We start from the raw sequence: 7,413 nt of genomic DNA, 5'->3' as shown, positions 1-7,413 counted from the left end.
AGTCATGTGTGGGGTCGTGGAGGGAGATGCTGCACACTGCACAAGAACGTTTTAGTTTTGTCTGAGTTCAATCAGGAACACACAATCTCAATGTATCGTGTTGTGTGTGTGTGTGTTGTGGTCTTTGTGATGTGTAAATGATTCTAACTGCCTGGTCAAAAATTACTCAGACAATATTTGTAGCCTGGTGGTGTACAGCTTTCATGGAAATATGAACAAAGGCAATGTTTCACTTTTTCTAATGTTGTGGTCACTCTCGGGAAAGTCATCAAATATCAAGTTGAAAAAATGTAATTTAGGGGTTTTCTCTTCTGTTAAACGTAGTGGCGGTAATTTGTTTTACCTTTAGGACTACACTTAACCCTTGTGTTGTCTTAAGACATGTTTTGTAGATTGTAGATATACTGTATTATTGTTTAAGTTTCATATTTTGGCAATAGAAAGGCCCTTCTATTTTGGCAATAGAAAGTAAGAAAATGTTTGTTGTAGGGGACTGAGACACAAGTCAGGAACTAGTAGAGCACAGATGACCGGGACAGTGCCACAATACAAATAGAAGATATCGACATCAGCATCAGCACAAAGCCAAATCAACCACATCCCAAGTTTATTGTTATCTAGAATCGAGGTAACATAGTTTTTTCATTTCAAGAGAAGTTGTTTCAATTTCTCCCTTTGCCCTGAACATGTATCTATTCTCCCTCTCTGTTGTAAAGAGTCATTGATTCATAGGCTTCCTCTCTAATGTACACAATATATTTGTTAATGCCTGCACAATCAAAGAGGTCAGCCTTTGACACAAAATCAGAACCTGCATTTGTCAGCAAAGGCTTTAGAAATTGAAGAAAGATAGATTAGAAAAGTATTCAAGTTCATACTTAAAAGTCACTCCCATTCACCATCTCTAGTAAGTGAGTGCACACAATGATCAAACACTGTGGACTCACTGTTATCTACTGGTTTAGCCAAACAAGAGGAATGCAAGACCATGTCCTAATGAAAATTGTAGGTTCACTGAAAGTACGTGGACAAGACGAAAGGTAAACCTTAACGTCTTCGGGTAGAGGGCAGCATTGGGAATTTCGGATGAAAGCGTGCCCAAATTAAACTGCCTGCTACTCAGCACCTAAAAGCATAGATAGAATATGCATAATTAGTATATTTGGATAAAAAACACTCTGAAGTTTCTAACACTGTTTGAATGATGCCTGTGAGTGTAACAGAACTCAAATGGCAGGTAAAAAAAATAATCCAACCAGGAAGTGGGAAATCTGAGGTTTGTAGTTTTTCAACTCTTGGCCTATCGAATACACAGTGGTCTATGGGTAGAAACAATTCCTACGGCTTCCACTGATGTCAACAGTCTTTAGAACCTTGTTTGATGCTTCTACTGTGAGGTGGGGCGAATGAAAGGGGGTTAGTCAGAGGTCTGCCAGAGAGCCACGAGATCAGTCTCGCGCGTTCACGTGAGAGCGAGCTCTGTTCCATTGTAATTCTAAAGACAAAGGAATTCTCCGGTTGGAACATTATTGAAGATTTATGTTAAGAACATCCTAAAGATTGATTCTATACTTCGTTTGACATGTTTCTATGGACTGTAATATAACTTTTTGGACTTTTCGTCCGGACTTTTCGTCCTTACTTTCCGCTGGACTTTTACGCGCGTCGTGAGTTTTGATTGTGTACTGAACGCGCGAACAACAAGGAGGTATTTGGACATAAATGATGGACATTATCGAACAAAACAAACATTTATTGTTGAACTGGGATTCCGGGGAGTGCATTCTGATGAAGATCATCAAAGGTAAGTGAATATTTATAATGCTATTTCTGACTTCTGTTGACTCCAACATGGCGGATATCTGTTTGGCTTGATTTGTCATCTGAGCGCCTACTCAGATTATTGCATGGTTTGCTTTTTCCGTAAAGTTTTTTAGAAATCTGACACAGCGGTTGCATTAAGGAGAAGTGGATCTAAAGATTCCATGCATAACAGTTGTATCTTTTAGCAATGTTTTATTATGAGTACTTCTGTAAATTGATGTGGCTCTCTGCAAAATCACAGGATGTTTTGGACTACTAACATAACGCGCCAATGTAAACTGAGATTTTTGGATACAAATATGAACTTTACCGAACAAACATACATGCATTGTGTAACATGAAGTACAATGAGTGTCATCTGATGAAGATCATCAGAGGTTAGTGATAAATTTTATCTCTATTTCTGCTTTTTGTGACTCCTCTCTTTGGCTGGAAAAATGCTGTTGTTTTTCTGTGACTTGGCTCTGACCTAACTAATCGTTTGGTTTGCTTTCGTCGTAAAGCCTTTTTGAAATCGGACACTGTGGCTGGATTTACAACAAGTGATCTTTAAAATGGTGTAAATACATGTATGTTTGAGGAATTTTAATTAATGGGATTTCTGTTTCACTGGCTGTTGACGAGGTGGGACGCTATCGTCCCACATACCCTAGTGAGGTTAAGAGGTCGGCGTCCCAATGTTTCCTCTGCACGCCAAAACCAGTCGTCCACTGCAGGAGCCTCGGTCTGACTCTGATTCCAAGAAGCCAGAACAGGCTGATACCCCAGTACGCACTGGAAGGGGGAGAGGTTAGTGGAGGAGTGGCGGAGCGAGTTCTGGGCCATCTCTGCCCAYGGCACGAACGCTTCCCGCTCCCCCGGCCGGTCCTGSCAATGAGACCTCAGAAACCTACCCACATCCTGGTTAACTRTCTCCACCTGCCAGTTACTCTCGGGGTGAAAACCCGAGGTAGATAGGTAAGGAAGTCCACCMACAMGTGCGACCAAGGCCGTTGTGGAACGGGTAAGGGGTGTAACTTACCTCTGGGCAGGTGCCTAGGAGCCTTATACTGAGCYCACACCGAGCAGGAGGAAACATAAACCCTCACGTCCTTAGCCAAAGTGGGCCACCAGTACTTRCCACTCAGACAGCGCACCGTCCGACCAATGCCTGGATGACCAYAGGAGGGTGACGGACAGCAGACYGAATGTACAGACGCCCAGCGGGATACTGGAGGGGAGTGGGCTCTGCACGTAGTGCCTGCCCAATGTCCGCGTCCAGCTCCCACACTACCTGTGCCACCAGGCAGGCCGGGAGTATGGGGGTGGGATCCATGGGCCTCTGTGTCATACAGKCGGGACAGTGTGTCTGCCTTCACGTTCTGGGAACCTGGTCTGTAAGAAAGGGTGAAAACAAAACGGGTAAAAAACATGGCCCACCTTGCCTGGCGAGGGTTCAGTCTCCTCGCCGCCTGGATGTACTCCAGATCAGTCCAGATGAGAAAAGGGTGTTTAGCCCCCTAAAGCCAATGTCTCCACGCCTTCAAAGCCTTGACGACAGCCAACAGCTCCCGGTCCCCCACGTCATAGTTTCGCTCCGCCGGGCTGAGTTTCCTCGAAGGCACAGGGGCGGAGCTACGGTGGCGTACCCYAGCGCTGAGAGAGCACGGCTCCTATCCCAGCCTCGGATGCATCCACCTCCACTATGAATGCCAAAGAGGGATTCGTATGGGCCAACACGGGAGCGCTGTCCGCCTCAGCTGACCACTGCAAACGTACCAGTCCCCCCTTCAGCAGTGAGGTAATGGGAGCCGCTACCTGACCAAAACCCCGGATAAATTGGAAAACCCTAGAAAACGCTGCACCTRCTTTACCGTGGTAGGAGTCGGCCAATTACGCATGGCTGAGATGCGGTCACTCTCCATCTCCACCCCTGAGGTGGAAATGCAGTACCCRAGGAAGGAAACGGACCTTMMGAAGAACAAGCATTTCTCAGCCTTGGCGTACAGGTCATGCTCCAGCAGTCGACCAAGCACTTTMTGCACCAGGGACACATGCTCGGTGCGTGCAGCGGAGTATATCAGAATGTCATCAATATWCACCACTACACCCTGCCCGTGCAGGTCCKTGAAAATCTCATCTACAAAGGCTTGGAAGACTGATGGAGCATTCATCAACCCGTACYACATGACGAGGTACTCATAATGCCCTGAGGTTGTACTGAACGCCGTKTTCCACTCGTCTCCCTCCCGGATACCCACCAGGTTGTAAGCACTCCTGAGATCTAATTTGGTGAAGAAGCGCGCCCCGTGCATTGACTCAATCGCCGTGGCGATAAGAGGTAGCAGGTAACTGTACCTCACCGTTATCTGATTTAGGCCTCGATAGTCAATACACGGGCGCAGACCTCCCTCCTTCTTCTTTACAAAAYATTWACTTGAGGATGCGGGGGAAGTGGATGACCGAATGTACCCCTGACMCAGGGATTCGGAGACATATGTTTCCATAGCCGCCGTTTCCACCTGTGACAGGGGATACACGTGACTCCTGGGAAGTGCGGCGTCTACGAGGAAATTTATTGCACAATCTCCCCGTCGATGGGGTGGTAATTGAGTGGGGAATGCGCCCGGTGGAGACCTGGTCTGGACTTTCCACTGTAGTAGCACCTACGGAAARCGCTAAACACCTCCCCGAGCTATCTCGTGACCATCCGTGAGAGCCCTCCGTTGCCATGACACAGTGGGGTCATGACAAGCTAACCAGCGTAGGCCTAGCACCATGGGAAATGCAGGAGAGTCAATGAGGAAGAGACTAATTCTCTCCTTGTGACCCCCCCTGCGTCACCATGCCCAGAGGAGCGGTGGCCTCCCTAAATAACCCTGACCCCAATGGTCGACTATCTAAAGCGTGAACTGGAAAGGGCATAGCCACAGGAACGATGGGGATCCCTAAACTATGTGCAAATTATCTGTCTATAAAATTCCCAGTCGTGCCTGAATCGACGAGCGCCTTATGCTGGGAATGTGGGGAAAACTCAGGAAAAGTAACAAACAAAAACATGTGTGCAACAGAGGGCTCTGGGTGAGAATGGTGCCTTCTCACCTGGGGTGACGCCAGAGTGCCCTGCCTGTTGCCTCGACCCCCTGAGGAACCAACCCGGCACCGACCGGCAGTGTGACCTCTGTGGCCACAGATGATGCACGAGACTGAACCTCCTCCGGTCTCCCTGAGCGCAGCACCTCCCAAATCCATGGGCATCGGAGCGGTGGTGCTGGGGGATGGAACCAACAGACCCCGCTCTGGACSTCCGCGGGTAGCCAMCAGGTTATCCAGACGAATGGACAGGTCCACCAGCTGGTCGAAGGTGAGGGTGGTGTCCCTGCAGGCTAACTCTCGACGGACATCCTCGCGCAAACTGCAACGATAGTGGTCGATCATGGCCCTGTCATTCCATCCCGCTCCGGCGGCCAGGGTCTGAAAGTCCAAAGCAAACTCCTGTGCGCTCCTCGTCCCCTGCCGCAGGTGGAAAAGACGTTCACCCGCCGCTCTACCCTTGGGCGGGTGGTCGAAGACCGCCCGGAAATGACAGATCAATTCCTCAAAGTGGTCCAGCACCGCATCTCCTTCCACCCACACGGCGCTGGCCCACTCCAGGGCTTTCCCCGAGAGGCATGAGACGAGGGCGGACACCCTTTCCCGGGCCGAAGGAGCCGGGTGGACGGTGGCCAGGTAGAATTCCAACTGAAGCAGGAAACCCTGGCAGCGAGCAGCCATCCCATCGTACTCCCCGGGAAGGACGAGGCGGATCCCACAGGAACCGGGTGCAGGGGGAGCGAGTAGTGCTGGTGGAGGTGCCGGAGGAACTCCCCGTTTCTCCCAGTGGTCCATGGCGGCGCCGAGATGGTGGAGCATCACTGTGTGTTCCGGGACGCGTTCCTCGACCCCCAAACCAGGGGCACCTGCTCCTGCTGACTCCATAGATGCGGGCGGAATTCTGTAAGGGGTGCGTAACTGGTGGCAGAGAAGTCAGACGCAGGAGAGCAGAACTGGGTAATAACCGGAGCAGTTTAATATACAAAACCACCGGTTCAAGGTAGACCCCGTTTCCATCAACCTCTACATGCTGTTCAGTCGAACCCCGTTTCCATCGCATACCCTCTAACCATCTTTTCAGTCGGACCCCGTTCCATCCATACCCTCCTACACAATGCTGTTCAGTCTAGACGCCCGTTCCATCCATAACCCTCTACAATGCACTGTGTTCAGTAGAACCTCGTCCATCCATACCTCTACATGCGTTCAGTAGACCTTTCCTCCAATACCCTTACATCTGTTCAGTGACCCCGTTCCAGTATCCATTACCCTCTTAAAACATGCTGTTCAGTAGAAACCACCGGTTCCATCCTACCCTCTAACAGCTGTTCAGTAGAACCCCGTTCCAATACCGTTCCCTCTACAGGCTGTTCAGTCGACTCTCCGTTCCATCCTACCCTCTGACATGCTGTCAGCGTACCCCCGTTCACCATCTCCACGGAGAGCGCGCCTACAGGGAGGAGGTGAGGGCCCTCGGAGTGTGGTGTCAGGAAAAATTAACCTCACACTCAACGTAACAAAACAAAGGAGATGATGTGGACTTCAGGAAACAGCAGGGGAGCACCCCCTATCCACATCGACGGGTCAGTAGTGAGAAGGTGGAAAGTTTTAAGTTCCTCGGTGCTACACATCACGGGACAACCATGATTGTCCACCCACACAGACAGCGTTGTGAAGCAGCGCAGCAGCGCCTCTTCAACTAGGAGGCTGAGAATTCGGCTTGTCACAAAAGCACTCACAAACTTCTACAGATGCACAATCGAGAGCATCCTGTCGGGCTGTATCACCGCCTGGTCAACGGCAACTGCTCCGCCACCATAAGGCTCTCAGAGGGTAGTGAGGTCTGCAGACAGCATCACGGGGCAAACTACCTGCCCTCCAGACGACCTACACCCCGACACAGGAAGCGACATAAGATCATCAAGGACAACAACCACCCAAGCCACTGCCTGTTCACCCCGTCTATCATCCAGAAGGCGAGGTCAGTAGGTGCATCAAAGCAGGGACCGAGAGACTGAAAAACAGCTTCTATCTCAAGGCCATCAGACTGTTAAAGCCACATAACATTTAGCGGCCGCTGCCAACATACTGACTCAACTCCAGCCACTTTAAAAATGGGAATTGATGGAAATTATGTAAAAATGTACCACTAGCCACTTTAACAATGCCACTTAATATAATGTTTACATACCCTACATTACCCATCTCATATGTATATACGTACTCTATATCATCTACTGCATCTTGCCACTCTTTATGTAATACATGTACCACTATGCCACTTTAAAACTATACGCCACTTTACTTTTAACTTATACCCTATCAGTACTCATCTCATATGTATATACCGTACTCTTACATCTACTGCATCTTGCCATGCCGTTCTGGTACCACCACTCATTCATATATCCTTTATGTACATATTCTTTATCCCTTTACAACTTGTGTGTGTGTATAAGGTAGTAGTTGTGGAATTGTTAGGTTAGATTACTTGTTGGTTATTACTGGCATTGTCGC

Source organism: Salvelinus sp. IW2-2015, linkage group LG14 (assembly GCF_002910315.2).
Source record: "Salvelinus sp. IW2-2015 linkage group LG14, ASM291031v2, whole genome shotgun sequence".
Taxonomy (NCBI): domain Eukaryota; kingdom Metazoa; phylum Chordata; class Actinopteri; order Salmoniformes; family Salmonidae; genus Salvelinus; species Salvelinus sp. IW2-2015.
The sequence above is the reverse complement of the archived record's forward strand: the minus strand, read 5'-3'. Positions refer to the sequence as shown.